The sequence below is a fragment of the Haliaeetus leucocephalus genome, unplaced genomic scaffold (genome assembly GCF_000737465.1).
Source record: "Haliaeetus leucocephalus isolate CR32 unplaced genomic scaffold, Haliaeetus_leucocephalus-4.0 Scaffold251, whole genome shotgun sequence".
Lineage (NCBI taxonomy): Eukaryota > Metazoa > Chordata > Aves > Accipitriformes > Accipitridae > Haliaeetus > Haliaeetus leucocephalus.
In genome coordinates this window covers 3,742,028-3,756,701 of record NW_010972687.1, presented here as the reverse complement: position 1 = coordinate 3,756,701, position 14,674 = coordinate 3,742,028, and the positions used below count along the sequence as shown (strand labels likewise).

General features: G+C 39.0%; 1 protein-coding gene across 1 annotated transcript in view; it reads left to right on the top strand.

The window, feature by feature from the left end:
• The window catches only part of GNAQ (guanine nucleotide binding protein (G protein), q polypeptide), a 134,759-nt gene that overhangs the window by 29,227 nt on the left and 90,858 nt on the right, over nucleotides 1-14,674 (top strand). The window lies entirely within an intron of this gene.

Sequence of the window (14,674 nt, the reverse complement as noted above, 5' to 3'; positions counted from 1 at the left end):
CTCTCTAGAAAATGAACTTTTATTGTACAGATTGAAGCCTTTAGGGCAATGGTGGTGTTATGCTGGTGTTTATACATCTAAAAGGTCTAGGCTTTTTTTTAATCATTGTAAGCTATTACCTGTAATTCCTTTACTTCCTCCCTCCATCCTTCCTCATTCTTCCCTCCCCTCCCCTCCCCCCCAGCAAGCCTGAGAATGAAGAGAACATTTTTAATAACTTCTGTTGCATTTCCCAGAGTTTTTCATGATACATTTTCAGACAGTCCAACTCTATATAAAAGGGAGACTAGAGTATATTTAAAAAAAAAAGTCTTTTAATTTTTAACTTGAAAATTGATGGAATTTCAGATCAGACATTTCCTTCACATGTTCACACACAGGGGCCTCCTCACAGTTGCAGGCCTGGTGTAACTCTAAATAGGCTAGGGTTTTTTTTGTTGTTACTGTGTTTTTACTGCAAGGATATAAAAAGAGCAATGCAAAAGGAGAAGTAGATACGGAGGTGCCAAATACTATCACCTTTCAGCATCATGCCATTATGGTTGCTGGAAGTAAATCCTTGTTTAGCTTTGGATGGTCGACTCTGGGGTTTGTGCTGACAGCTGGATGTGCATTCTGTTGTTCGGTTGGGTTTTTTTAGCTGAACTGAAATTAAAATATAAAAAATCTGTAAAGAATCTTGACTTGTGTGTATAACATTTTAATAGCCTAAAACATAAACTAAAAATTTGGACTGGAACACTTTTCATTTGACTATTGTGCAAAGGAATGACGTGTAAAATAAATGTTTACTTCCTGGAAGTAAAAGTTTCCTCCAGAAAGAAAAAAAAAGGCTAACAGAAACTAGAAGTCCTTCCCTACCACCATCTCGCCCCTGTGTGAGCTGCACTTGCATTACGGTTCTTTGCCCTGACAGTTAAATTTGTATATATTTTGGTGTACAAGATCAGAATGCGAACAGATTCTCAGCATAAGCATGTTCTTGAGTATCTTGCTGCATAGCATTAAAATGGCTAGAAATATATTCAATGTAATCTCTGTGAAACTAAACACAAGTATAACTAGTGAGAAGCTGAATTATGTGAATGCCTGTAAAACAAAAACCCATCACTATGGAAAACTTAATTACCCAGGGACTTAAGTGAATTTAGAACTTTTCTCAGATGCAGAGGTGAACTGGGACTTACAATGCGAATAATTTACTTAGATGCCAGTGAAAAACATGTGGACCTTCATTAAACGGGAAGCCACATGATGTCATTTCAGGAGAGGTCAGAGCTGTGAAGAGGCTCTAGGAGAGAAAGGAGGTGCCTTTTTCCAAGGTACATGGCCACATCTTGGTAGTACATGTTACTGGCTGATGCTATTTGAGTAAAACAGTAGCTGTAACTCAAAAAGCATTTAGTTCATGTATTTCTTAAGATTTCTCCTAATACTGTAAAAGTATCCAGCAAACGGATACTTTTTCTGAGAGGCAGCAAGGCAAGTTGCTTATCCACAATTTCCATTGTGTTGTTTTTGATATTATCTTACTTTTTTATTACGTTTATAAATAGAAAGCAGTTACTTATTAATCTGGCCATTCTTCTTTGATATTGTGTGTGTGTGTGTAAAGTAAATAAAAATGCAAAAAAATCTAAAATCTTTCAGAGGAGGGAGTAATGTGGTGTATACAAGGTTACATAATCGGGTCTAAGTAAAAATGTACCTTCAGTCAATAACAAGGTAATTATAAAGAGGACCAGCAGTTTCTCTTGAGAATGCAGGAGTCCTGGAGCCGTCAGTTTTGACTTGTCTGAGATGCGGCTGGAAACTGTTTTCCTTTGAGCTGCTGAAGTAGCTCAGCTGAGCAGGTCATTGGCATTGCAGCTGGACTCAAGCTGGTCAGCCTAAAAGGGGCACGAGCGGTGTGTGCCATCCGTGCAACAACGTGGTGCTCCACTGTGCTGCCTCCTGACTTCTTCCCTGCTGGAGAAGCAGAACATTAAAACATTACTCTCTTCAGCCATAGGAAAGCAATGCTTTAAGTGACATGGCATGCTAGCACACTGTCCTGTTAGAAATGCAAATGCAAAATGATGTGACTGGATGCTTTGACTGGTAAAATCTGCCCACTTGCCCCTGTTACCTTCTCATACTGTGTTCTTAGTGACCCAGTAGTAGCTTTCAGCCTTCACTTTCCCTAAACTTAAAGTTTTTCAATTTTTCAGTTATTTTCATGAGCAAGTGCTGCGTCTGAGAAGCACATTGCATTTCTGTAATTGTGTACTTAGCATGAAAATACCTCTGTGGTGTAGTGTATAAGGCTAGCAAGGATGTCCTCTTAGAACTTAGCTATTCAATTTACTTTCTATTTTTTTCTTAATAAAAACCAGGGATATTTTTTTTGTGGAGAATCTAATTATAATTTTTTTAATTATAAAATTGTTCTTTGCTAATATTACCCTTGACCTGATTTCTTAAACTCGGAGAGTGCCAGTGGTATATTTGTGTCTATAGAGTCTTCGCCACTCTGTGTGTGCGTGTGCGTGCACATGAAAGTATGCACATAGGTATATTTACATTAGAATAATCAAGGAACAAGAATAAAACATGAATTTGTTCAGTCTTTCTTTTATTAATATTATTCAAATCTTGTTAGATTTGAAATGGTTGAAATTGGACATGGCTGTCTTTCCTGAGATATGATAATACAGTAGTTGTGTCACTCCTGTCCAGCTAACAAGCTGGCCAGCCGTGGTACCCTCAGGGAGCAGCAGGGGAAAAAGGTGTGCAGAGGGGCTGCTTAATTAGCATATGGCTCCCTGCAGTGGCTGAGATGACATAAATTGCAAGAGGATGGCAAAAAAGAAACAGCTAGTGATCTCTCCAGGGGAAGCAGCAGTTAAAAAGCACTCTCAAGTTAAGGACGATCTGCCATAAGCTGCAGGAAATTTGCCACAATATCTGGAACTGTGCTTCCCTCTGGGTGGATCTGTAATGCTCTCGGCCATGGGGCCAGCCTGGCGTTTGCGGTGTGTCTGTGCACACGTGTGCATGCACACGCCCATGCCCGTGCGTGTGTGCTGAGGAACACATAAAGCTGCGAGTGGGGAGTGACACTGTAAGCGTAGGGACAAGGGGAACACAAATCCAGCGCTTGAACTCTCAGATTATCTGAGGGATGAACGTAAAAATGGAGTAGTGTGTTTTTATCGCGTTGCTGCCGCGCCAGAGCTCCTTATCACGGGCTGTCGGCTCTGCCTGTGGCCTGGGGGAGAAGGGATGCGGAAGGAACACTGCTTGTTGTAAGGGACAGGTCCTTCAGTGACAGCCTGTCTCGGTGTTGCTTAACATCCTGTGGGAAGCTTTCATGTTGAAGGCAAGGCGGCTGTCAGGAGGAACAGCCCTGGGCTGTGCGCAGCCCGGCATGGCGGTGGGGCGAAGGCCGGGCCGGAGGAGCCCTGCTCCTGTAGGGCAAGCGGAAGGCACTTCCCGGGCCTTCTCATGGCTGCTGATTTGGAAGTGGTATCTGCATTGGCCTTGCCCTCCCACTCCCCAACTCACCTCCTTTTTGGTCCTCCCTCAGTGACCATTATGTCTGCTGAAGCTCCCTGCCCTCTTCTGTTCTCTGGTAGGATGTTTCTTCTTTGCTCCTTACAAAATGCCTACCCCCGCTCCCCATCAAGTTTAATGCTGTGATCATCTGTAACGCCATTGAGCCAGCCCCAGGTGGAGGAGCCGGGGCGGTGGTGCATGTGAGTGAGATGGGTGCTTGTTCAAGGAGTGGGCCTGGAACTGCTGGGTGTGGGTCTGGGGCACCGCAACCTCTTCGGTCTCCCTGGGGAAGGAGAAGGAACGTGGAGGCATCCCCTTGACACTGGCGTGAGGGCAGAGGGTTAAATATGAGACAAAAATATTTACTGTAAGACTTCATGTTTAGCTTACACCATTAAGACAGTATTGCATTTATGGTGCTCTCAAGGTGTGTTTTCTTTGGAAACCAGGGAAGATGCGCAATGTGCAATACACATTGTAAGGTGTATTATTTTAAAAATCATGCGTTACCCCAGCAGATTCCTCGTTGCAGTCAGTGCGGGGCTCTGCTTGCAAGACCCTGCGCTTTGTTTGTGCTTCTTTGTTTGTAGTTGGACTGAAGCAAAAATTACTTTATTGTTTTAGTGCTAGGGGTATATTTGAGGCTTGAAAGCATCCTTCTGTCTTGGGTCTAGTGCCAGCTGAGTAAATGGACCAGGGAAACTGTCTGACAGGTATCTGCGTACCGACACTTGACATATAGTTCCTTTATGTTTCTAAGGTAAGTTTGATGGTAGTGATACTAGTAAGTTGATTCTTGCCTAATTATGTGTGCAGAAACAGCTGTCGTTATTTTACTAGTACAGAGGACGTAGAGCGCTCTGAAGCATGAACAACAAAAAAGCATGAGCAGAAGAGGCCGAGGGGGCAGCTTGAGTGTCTTCCTCAGGAGTATATAACCTAACAGAGCGAGACCTCGAATAGCTTCATGGAAAAAATAGTCTTTAACTCTTCATCTGTTAGAAGAACTGGCACGCTCTGCTTTTCTTTTTTTACTTTTTAATCATCTAAATCCACATGAAAATGTTTGTTCTTTGGCATGAATGAAGGATGTATAAGAAGGTTGAAAACCAAAGGGATTTTTTGGTCATTCATTTGTTGTTGTTCGTCCCCGCCCCCCCCCGGAAGGAGTGTTCCATGGTACCTAAGCTAAAGCCCAGAATTTGAGTGAAGTATCTTTTCTGGAAACAGTGGCCAACCATTTTTGAGGAAAAAATGTACCAAAATGCAAGGGAGCACTTGCTGTTCTTAGTCTTTAATGTAAGATAGTGTGATATTTAGTAATACCAGAAATGCTGCTTGACATAAATATTGCATCATAACAGAAGTGCTACTATTCCTATGACTTTTGTTTTCAATAAAGATGCATTTATACTGGTTTTGGTATAGGAAAACAGTTAATTTTGAAGGACTTTCACATTTTAAGAAACAAAATGCTCTACTGTATCCTTTCAGCTCCTGGATGGAGCCCTTTTTTATGAGTGGTAGGTCAAAAGTTTATGTGAGGCTTTCAAAATAGAGCTCACAAACATAAAATAGGCTAAATATTATTTTAAAAAAACCTCTTTTGGAAAGTGTGTTTTCATGCTTTTGCACTTAGTTGTTGTTAACATATTGTTAAAAATTAACAAATTACACAACATACTGGTTTTTATCGGCACTTCTGGTGGACACAAATGCACCTGAGGTATACTCTCCAGGTATTACAGTACTTCTTTAAAACATAAACTAGAAAATAGATCACAAAAATTCTAACTACATGTCATGAAAGCAGAACATGCAAATATAAGGCTTTGTGTGCATGGTAAATACAGTCATTGTTTTGTAGATATGTTCTTGCACATGATAATAATGTTTGATAATAGAAAATGTCAGGAGACCCAGAATCCTCTTTTCCAGTTATAATGATGGCAATTTAATTTGGATAGAAGAATGCTAGCCCATAGAGGGGTGCGGGGAAAACCAGCAAACACCTCTGTTGCTGTATTTTAGACAAGAAGATCACTTTTTCTAAAGATGTGGGTATTTTTTAAAGTAGTAAAGGTATCTTATTCCCTCCCATTGTAAAAATAAAGGAAAAATATTAACAATTTTGAATGCTAACAGTCCTTGCTTTTGATTAATCAAAGAAGAGTGATTTATACTGTCCCTGAAATGGTGTCTCTCAGAGTTGCTAGGAATAGGAATTATGTCTGTCTGTTCATAATCCCTCTGAGTAACAGAAAACGAAAGAGACTTGAAAGGAATTTAAACAACGAACTTCCTCATATGAAGTACTCAAAGCCTTCTGAAACATAAACTTGAAGAGCAGATGCTATTATTTAATTTTACAAATGTATGTAACAATAGAAAATGCAACACTATTAAAATATGTAATTATAGATTTTTGTAATACATTGATAATATCTAAATTATTTACCATCAAACCATCTTGATCCTTTTGATAACATTGTTTTGTAATAAGCCTTAAGTCAATCACATGGTGATTTTATTTTCTCCAACCCCCCTTAAGAAAATCTTATTTGAGATATTGAGTATTAACCAACTTGTAAACTTTTTTTAAACATGGTTGCATTTTTTCCCCAACTTTATTTTAAAACCTTTTATTAAGTAGTCTTACTTAATGGCAAGACTACTTCTTTTTCTCCTACATTTTATATAACTATCTTCCTTAAAAGTTTAGAGCTAACTCAAGTCTTATCCTTTGATGCAGGAAACTAAGGTCTCATACTGAAATTCAGCTCCTGGGGACCTGCAGGACATACAGGGTTATATGGTCTGTCGCAGCCCCTAGCATTTTCAGTCCAACTTATGTGCACAGGAGAAGGATAATAGGTGGAATATAAAAGAAAGTTATGAGGTTTAACCCCAGTCCCAGTCTTTATCCAAGTAGTAGTTAAGTTAGTTTTCACAGGAAATCAGGTGGTGGTCAGCATATTACTACCACTTTCTATTAATAAATACCTTACAAAAACTATACATGTTGGCTCAGAGGTAGTTGCGTATGATACTGATCTCCTCAAAGAAGATATCTATTAAAATACTAAGAGGAATATAAAACATTGGGTGAAGACGATATTTGTTTACCTACCTGGATTTTTAGATCAGGCTTGTCAGTTGGGTGAAAACCAAGAGCCTCTGGGAACAGTGATCAACTCTGGCATGTTTGTGCCTTGGGGTCTACTTAAGCGAGTCTGCTTTCCAATGCTATATTCTGCCCTCAGATGTGGGTACAAAAACCCGTTTGAAATTAATTATGCCTAAGTTTCTAAAGACAGATTTGGCCTTTACTCTGTGCAAGAAAGTTAAGTATTTGCATTGTACTGTATTTCACCAATGCTGGTGTTTGCTTCTGGTTTTGTTCATTCTTTTTCCACGGAAGAACAGCATGCAACGGACTGATTTTCAACAGTTTGCTCTCACGTAGAGTTGTGAGTAGCATAAAGAAAATATTTTCGAGAATGAAACTTCATTTGTGGCACTTTTTCTGCATGGATGAGCTCTTTAGGCAGAATTTGTTGAAGTTGCTCCAAACCATATAAAATGCAAAGGTAAGCACAGACTGTAAAGAGTTGTTTCTCTTCAGGGAGTCACTAGTTTTTCAGAGGGATCCTTTCAAGAGGAGGGATGAGAAGGTGACACAGGGTGGAGTCCTGTCCTCCTCTGAACCCATTTACAGAGCTCTCTGAAATCTTGGAGTTACTTTTCCTGTGTGAAGGCAGCCAGTTTATCTCTAATGTCACTTTATTGCCTCTGAATTATACCCAAACCATAAGAAGATAGTTCTAGAATTGTGAAAATTATCTGATTATATCTTGAAAAGATAAGGAGGTTCTTCTGCTTTGTTGGGTGTTGGGGTTTTTTTTGCGGGGTGGTGGGGGATGTTTTGTTTCTTTGTTCTTTTGGTGGGGTTTGGGGGTTGGTTTGGGTTTTTTTTCCAGAATTGAAGGTGGAGACGGGAAGACGCAGACTTCCAGTAATAGATTGTGCCTGGCTGCATAGTAGTACAGTGTGGTTTTGATTATCTCGCACAAAGCTATATTTGATTAACTGGATTTCTTGTAAAGGAGTTCGAGAGGTTCTGTTTCAGTAAAAAGCTTGAATTAATATTCGTTTAGGAAGCTGAAGAACATCAGCTGAATTTTAAATTTTAATTCTGTCTTCCTAGTTGTCAGCAATTCAGTGTCTTACTTAGGCTTTGTTGTAGTAGTCACTTGGACTGTTTTAATTGTGTTGCTAGTACAATAAGGATGAGTATTAGTTGTATTTCTTTGAGTTTAGTGGCTGCGCTAGAGTGACAAGCAAAGTTTATTCTGCTTAAACAGAACCAGATTAAATTTGTAAGAGGATTTCTCTGGTTTAGAAAGCATTCAGACTGTCTACCTAATGGGAAGTTTTCTTTCCCTTCTTTAAGGAAGTGAGAGAATTCAGCTCCCATACTCTGCTGTGGAGAAGTTCATTAGTACAATATGATATTTATGCATATAGTAATCAATGAGAGGAAAAAAATCATTCTTAAAGATGGTTGATACAGTTTTCATAGTCTAGGTAAGGAAAAGATGCAACAGCTTTAGTAATATTTTGTAATGGATGACATTTGCTTAGTTTTTCATAAACATTTCAGACATTCAAGACTATTCTTGAAACAATTCACTCTAGATTGATGTAGATGTTTCACGTTACCTATTCGATGTAATTCTCCAGTTCCTGAGAATATTCATAAAATTCTACCTGTCCTTTCTTTGGAAGGAATCTTTACTTATCTTGCCAGGCTTTTTTGTTGTTGTTGCATGAGTCATTCATGAAATGATATTTTGTTTTCTTCCATAGAATATTGGTAGTCATCTTAACTAAATGTTTATAAATTACTAAAATGATACAGAGGAGGTGATTTAGTGAATGGCAAAATGATTATATGCTTCCTTTTTTTGAAAGCAAGTGGAATATGCAGATGTGGATTATGAACAAAATAATTAAGATGATTATGTAGTGATTTTATATTAAAGAGATTGTGCCAGTGGAGCAAACACTTGGCAATGGAACAGTATGTACACCTATTCCGGGTTTTTTAATGGCTCTTAATTTAAATCTGTGCTTTGTTAAATCTTAAAGGCCATCACTTGAGTTCTTTCCTAACTTAGCTTTTTGTAGTTATTCCATTCATTTTTTAACATAAATACAAAACTGTGTGCTATTGGTGTAGGAACAGATGTCAGGAGACCTCCCTTTCTGGCTTGTTTTGTTGCCTTGCTTGAAACTTCAGATGCTTTCCTATTCCATAGTCTTTTCCGTTAGTCTGACTGAAATGCCATCTAAAATGTCTCCTAATGTCAAGTGACTGTTGTGGGGTGTAATCTATTAATGTTAATTAAGGCGTTTGATAATCATAGAAGGAAGATATTACAGTACTACTGTTCATTATATGGAAAATATAAATATGCCTACTATATTCGTTATCAGGGCTTATAATATTTCCTCATAGAAATTCTATTTGTGTCTCTGGATGAGTTGTCATTTGAATTCTTTAGTGTAACACCTCAGTTTTTATGACGAAGATGAAAATGGTCAATTCCAAAACCTGATTTATAATTGTATAAAATGGTTAGAGGTATAGGTTGGCACTTAAGTATCTTTCAGGAAGTATGATACAGAGATACAATTTGTCATGGAGGTAATATTTTTTAAGCAATAGAGAAAAAGTTGCTTAGAGTACTAGGAGTCCTCAGTTAGAAAGGAGTGCTAGGCGATAGCTGTACCAGCTTGAAGCTGATGGACAACTGTCTGGTTGTGGCCACTGTTGACAGAGGTGATGGTCAAGGCTGGAGAGGTAAGGATCCATTCATAAGGTGTCAAGATGAGCAACTTGTCTGCATAGGTGCTTGACTGTGTCAGGTGGACAGAGCTGTTTGTTTAGGAGCCTGCTTGTTTCACTAGCCTCACCACCTTCTTTTGAGGGAGAAGAGGTACTCCAGTTCTGCTGCAGGACTCGCATGGAGGTGTTACAGGGTGAGCTGGGGAGCTTCGCCTCCACCTCAGGGAGTTCCACTGCAGAATGTACCAGCCCGACATCCTTCCTGACAGTAGTCTTCAGTGGTGAGTCTGAAAGCTGCTGTTCCAAGTGGTAGGACAGATTGGCTCCTTTGCTTCAGCTCCCAGGATGATCTCATGCATTCTGTACTATGTTTCAGATATTTTGGCACCTAGAAAGCCAGGCCAGTCCAGGGCCTGAATTCTGCATGGTTTTTCTATCTTCATATAGGGCCATACTCGGTTTCAGCAGAAATGTGATCCCGCTGCATTCTACCACTGGAACAGCAACAAAAGAAACCATATTTTTTGTTTTCTCTATAGCTGAATTTGTAGTAGCAGAGAGGACATAAAACTGTCTTCCAAGTGAAATATAACTTTATAGTTGAAATCAAATATTTTTCTTCTCACATGTCACGTCTCTATTACTGTTTTAGCTCTTACTCCTCATAGGAGTTTCTCTAATACTTAGCACTTGATGAAGTTGATCTCTGCACTCTTCTTTAAATCTGTGAGGCAGTGTACGACAGACTGCTTTTTCTGGGTAAATGTTTGATGAAACAGTGGAGGTATAGTAACACTACAAGTAGAAGAATGGTCAGCAGAAAGACGTGTCAGGCTGCGCCTAGTCTGCGCTGGATGTTGACTCCACTCTGACCCACGGATCTTCACTTTCTAGGTACTTCAGGGCTTCTTTCTGCCACCAAGTCCCAAGCTAAAAGCCAGTCTCCTGCAAACGTACACACTATTGATTTAACACTTATTAGTAAATGTATGTGGATAGTGACTAACAGGGTAGTGGATTTTCATGTCTTTTTTTCCTTACATATTGAGAATGTCTTTTTCTATCTAATTTAAATATGAAATTTCAAACAATAAAATGTAGCTTTTTTTTTTCCTTGCCTTTTCATAGATCAAACTTAGGAATAAACACAGAGAGTCAGGAGTAGTTTAGCAACATTTCTTTTCTTAACAGATGCCAGTGTTGGATTTTGCTTAGCGAATGGCATCTTTGATGGTTTAGTTTAAAAACAGCATTGTATTTGATCACTGAAGATACTATACTTCAGATATATTTAAGCTACAATGCAGAGAAACGCAAAAATTAGTACAGGTATGTGTTGCACACCCATGTGAAAGAAAATTTTGTCAGCCTAGGCTTCTGGTCTTGTATTATTTTTTCAGTTAGTCTCCTGTGTCTTCCTCGTCAGCTACCACATGAGTTATGAAGCCACTCTGCAGTAGCTGCATTGTCACCTATTTAAAATTAACCATGGTTTAAGTTTTAAGATGCTAAGTTTGTGCTTACAAGTTTTGATGATCCTCTATGCCACGCTTGAATGGGAATTCATCACTATTTGAGACATTTCTTTACTGCTTTTAGAAGATAGTTAACTCTTTTCATTCATCAGTTGGGTTGTTTTTTTAATCTGGGAAGAAATTTTTAAAAGTCAAATGACCAACCACACTGTGTGCTTTAATCAGGAAGTTCTTTTTTTTTCAGTCACACCATTGACTTTTCTCCAAAGTGCTACCCAAGGGTTACATTAGGATCATGGCTTTTTTGGGAAAGTCACTGTTTTTAAAAGGTGAGGAGGGTGGTGGTGGTGGTATTTTTGTTGTTGTTTTTGTTGTTGTTGTTATTACTACTGCTCCTACTACTATTGAGATTCACTTACGTTGTGTGGCCTTCAACCGTTGTCTGACAGACGAGAAGATACTACTTATCTGGCTTCAGAGGACTGATCCAAGTTTTGACTAATATAAATGTGCAATGGCAGCCAGCAGAAAATTGATCTTGGTATAGTTTTATCCCCCATTGGTCCATTCTGCTGATCTGCTCCATTGCCATTTCACCTTTGCTCTCTCCTTGTATCAGCTAGAGTTATTCCTGGGATGATGGTGGTAGAAGCAGTGGTTAGCAGAAGCCGTAAGGCATTCAGATCCTCTCAGGACATGTAGTTTCCCCCCCCCACACACACACATTTTCAAGTTTTCTTCTTCTCACCAGGTGATACAGGCCCACTCAAGAGTCCTGTTCAACCTGTTATCCAGTCTTGGTTTTGTTTATTATGGTGATAGGTAAGATTTTAGACACGTACTGCCAAGTTCTGTTTCTTAATTTGCTCTGTAATGGATGAGGCTGCAGAAAGCTCAGTTGGTGTTCTATAAGTCAATGTCTTGATCTTCTTACAATGCCAGTCATGTGATTTTAAGAGCCAAAAAATACATAAAAATAATCACATCTAGGTTTGACTCAGTGCTGGAACAGTGATACTTTAAAACCCCACTCCCCACCAGGAACAATGCTGTAATGATTGCAGCTTTGCTTAGCTAACCCTAGTAATCCATTATGCCAATTTTTTTCCTGTTTCTCTGATAGTAAATAATGTTGCTTGTTTTCTTCCCAATTATTTTAGTTTGAGGAGAAGTATCTGAACAAATCTCCAGTGACGTGCTTGTAAATGGTGTTCTATCATTATTAAGCAGTTTTCACATAAACAGGACTTTTTTTTTTACAGAAAGATTTGATGCCACTTTAAAACTTTCTTTATATGCTTTTCTTGTCAGCATCAATATAAAAATATTTACTTTCTGCCCTTGATCATAACAGTTGAAGAGAAACTATCAATGTGAACTTTTTGTGAGTTCCTATATATTGTTCATTGAAAATGAACATTTTCACTTCTTAGTAATTTTTGGGCAACCCTATAAATTTTATTATTATCTGTCATTCATATTCTTTTATCCTATTTTTATTCATTCTGTGCTGGAAATCTTCCATGATTTCCTTTTCACCAGGATACTTCTCACACTTTGCCCCTGTGCATGTGACATTCCATGCAGTTAAGGAGTACTAGAAATGCTCTCATCATTGCCCTTGTCTTAACCAGAAAACTGGTCTGTGGGCAGGCACAAGAAAGTAGTTTTAAGCATTGATCTGGGGAGGGACAGACTTGAGGAAATTTTGAGATGGCCTTCAAAGAGACAGATACCATTTTTATATATGTATATGTAGTTATATGTATTTTATATGTATATACAGTATGTATTTTTCATATACATATGTATAGGAAAGAATACATAAAAATACATAATGTGTGTGTGTATCTGTCTTTAGTCTTTAGATCTCCAAGTATATTTTGTTACTGGTCTTTGGCTGACAAATCTTGGTACAGTGACACCCAGTTAACCACAAACCTGAATAAGATGCAGACTAGAGGTTTAGATTCTTCTTTGGATTTTAATTTTGGTTTCCTACATAGTGTGGCTTTTGTAGACTCACTTTAAGGGTGTAAATAATCTGAAATACTGTATTCTCTAACATGGTGCAGATTGCTTTACCATGTTTTCCTGTGTGTGATTATCACATGGTATCAATTACCACCTATGCTTCCAATAAAGAACTAAAAGAATTAAAAGCTTCAGGTTTTAAATTTGCATTTGCCTATTTTGAAGGAATCTGGATTCCCATGTATGGAAGCATTAGGACCAAAACCAGAAGTCACTTTGTATTCCACTGATTCAGAGGTGTTTGGTGAAAATGATTTTCTTATGCCTTAGTTAAAGCAGAATCTTTAGTAAAAGGGTTAATTGTGTCAAGAAGGCATCTCATATACCATTCTGTGCTTTATGGGTTCGCGTTGAACAGATTTTTGTACTAAATGTGTGTCATATCTTGCAGAAAAGCTGGACAGTATTACAAAATTACTAAAAAATGTGTGGCACTTTATTTCAATTTAAAGGACATGACTGTTTCACAGGTTTCAGGAAAAGAGAAAAACTGTGGTTGTCTCTAAGGGTAGCCTAAAGTGTTTTTTACTGTGTAATAGTTCTGTGTTGTCTCGGTTTGTAATTTTGTACAGTCTTAAGGAAAGTAATGTTCTTTCCCCACTGGTAGATTGCAGAAGTGTAAGATCTCACCTCTGATTCTGATGAACTGGAAGACAGGCAGGTATCATTGAGCCAGGATGGCCCGTACTACTTGCTGCAAAGACCTGTGCCTGGTTAGCATGAGCTCATCAGGTTGTGGGGGCAAGTTCTGCCTGGTTGTCTAGGCAGTCCCCTGCAGAGGTGGCCTGCACACGTAGTGCTGTGCTCCTGACCACAGTGCAGGTGGAGGATCCTCGTGAAGGCTGAGGGTGGAAGCAGACTTGGTGTCACTTTTCAGCTTCAGAGCACATTCTTGTTCTTTGCAATAATAACAGCTTGCTCCGCAGAGAAAGTAAAATTGGTCTGTATGTAACATCATGCTTGGTTTTCTGGGAATGTGTGTGTAAGGAAGACTTGTGTTTAGACAAGTCTGTTTTATGCGTGCAGAACTGGGACTGAAGGTTTCCAGATTATGCTCATGGTAAGGGCAAAAACTTTTAGAGGCTTCCAGCTTAGATTTTTGCAGTGTGTGCTACCTAGGAAATGGTTGAGGGTTGCTCCTTTAGCCTTGCACTGCACTGCTGTGAAACATACTTCTCTAACAAGACACCTAAAACATTATGTAAGGGGCATAACACTTGTCCTGGGACACAAGTACTATGGTATGAGGCATGAAAGCTTTACAGAAGTGATAAAATAAAACCCAGGCTGAAAAGCACAGCGCTGAGCAATGCACCCTGGTGCATGTGTTTTGTTTCCTGCAGGGCTGAGTAGCTGGGTGAACACAGGGTTTATGTGGCTGCGCAACTGCTTACTCTAAATTTCAACTCCTCCTCTTAAGCAAACACAGGAATAATATAGATAAGCTCTTCTAGTCACAGAGGATGAGCTCACTGAATTGGAGCAAAGTAAAAAAGTTGTGCGATGAACCCTGTGTGCAATTTCCAACAAGCAGATCTTAACTTTAAATTGACAAATAGTCAGAAATGTTCATTAACAAACTACTTTTAGTACAAAGACATGAAGAAATTTAAAGGAAGGAAGGAATGACTGCCCATTAATGAATATGAGCCAAATTTTAATTAACACTGATATCACATGTTTCTGAGGTTAAAGTTTGCAGGGCTGTAATTGGTACACTGTTTGCTTTTAAAAAAAACCAACCTGCCCTGCCCCCCCCCCCTCTCTTCCGGCCAGG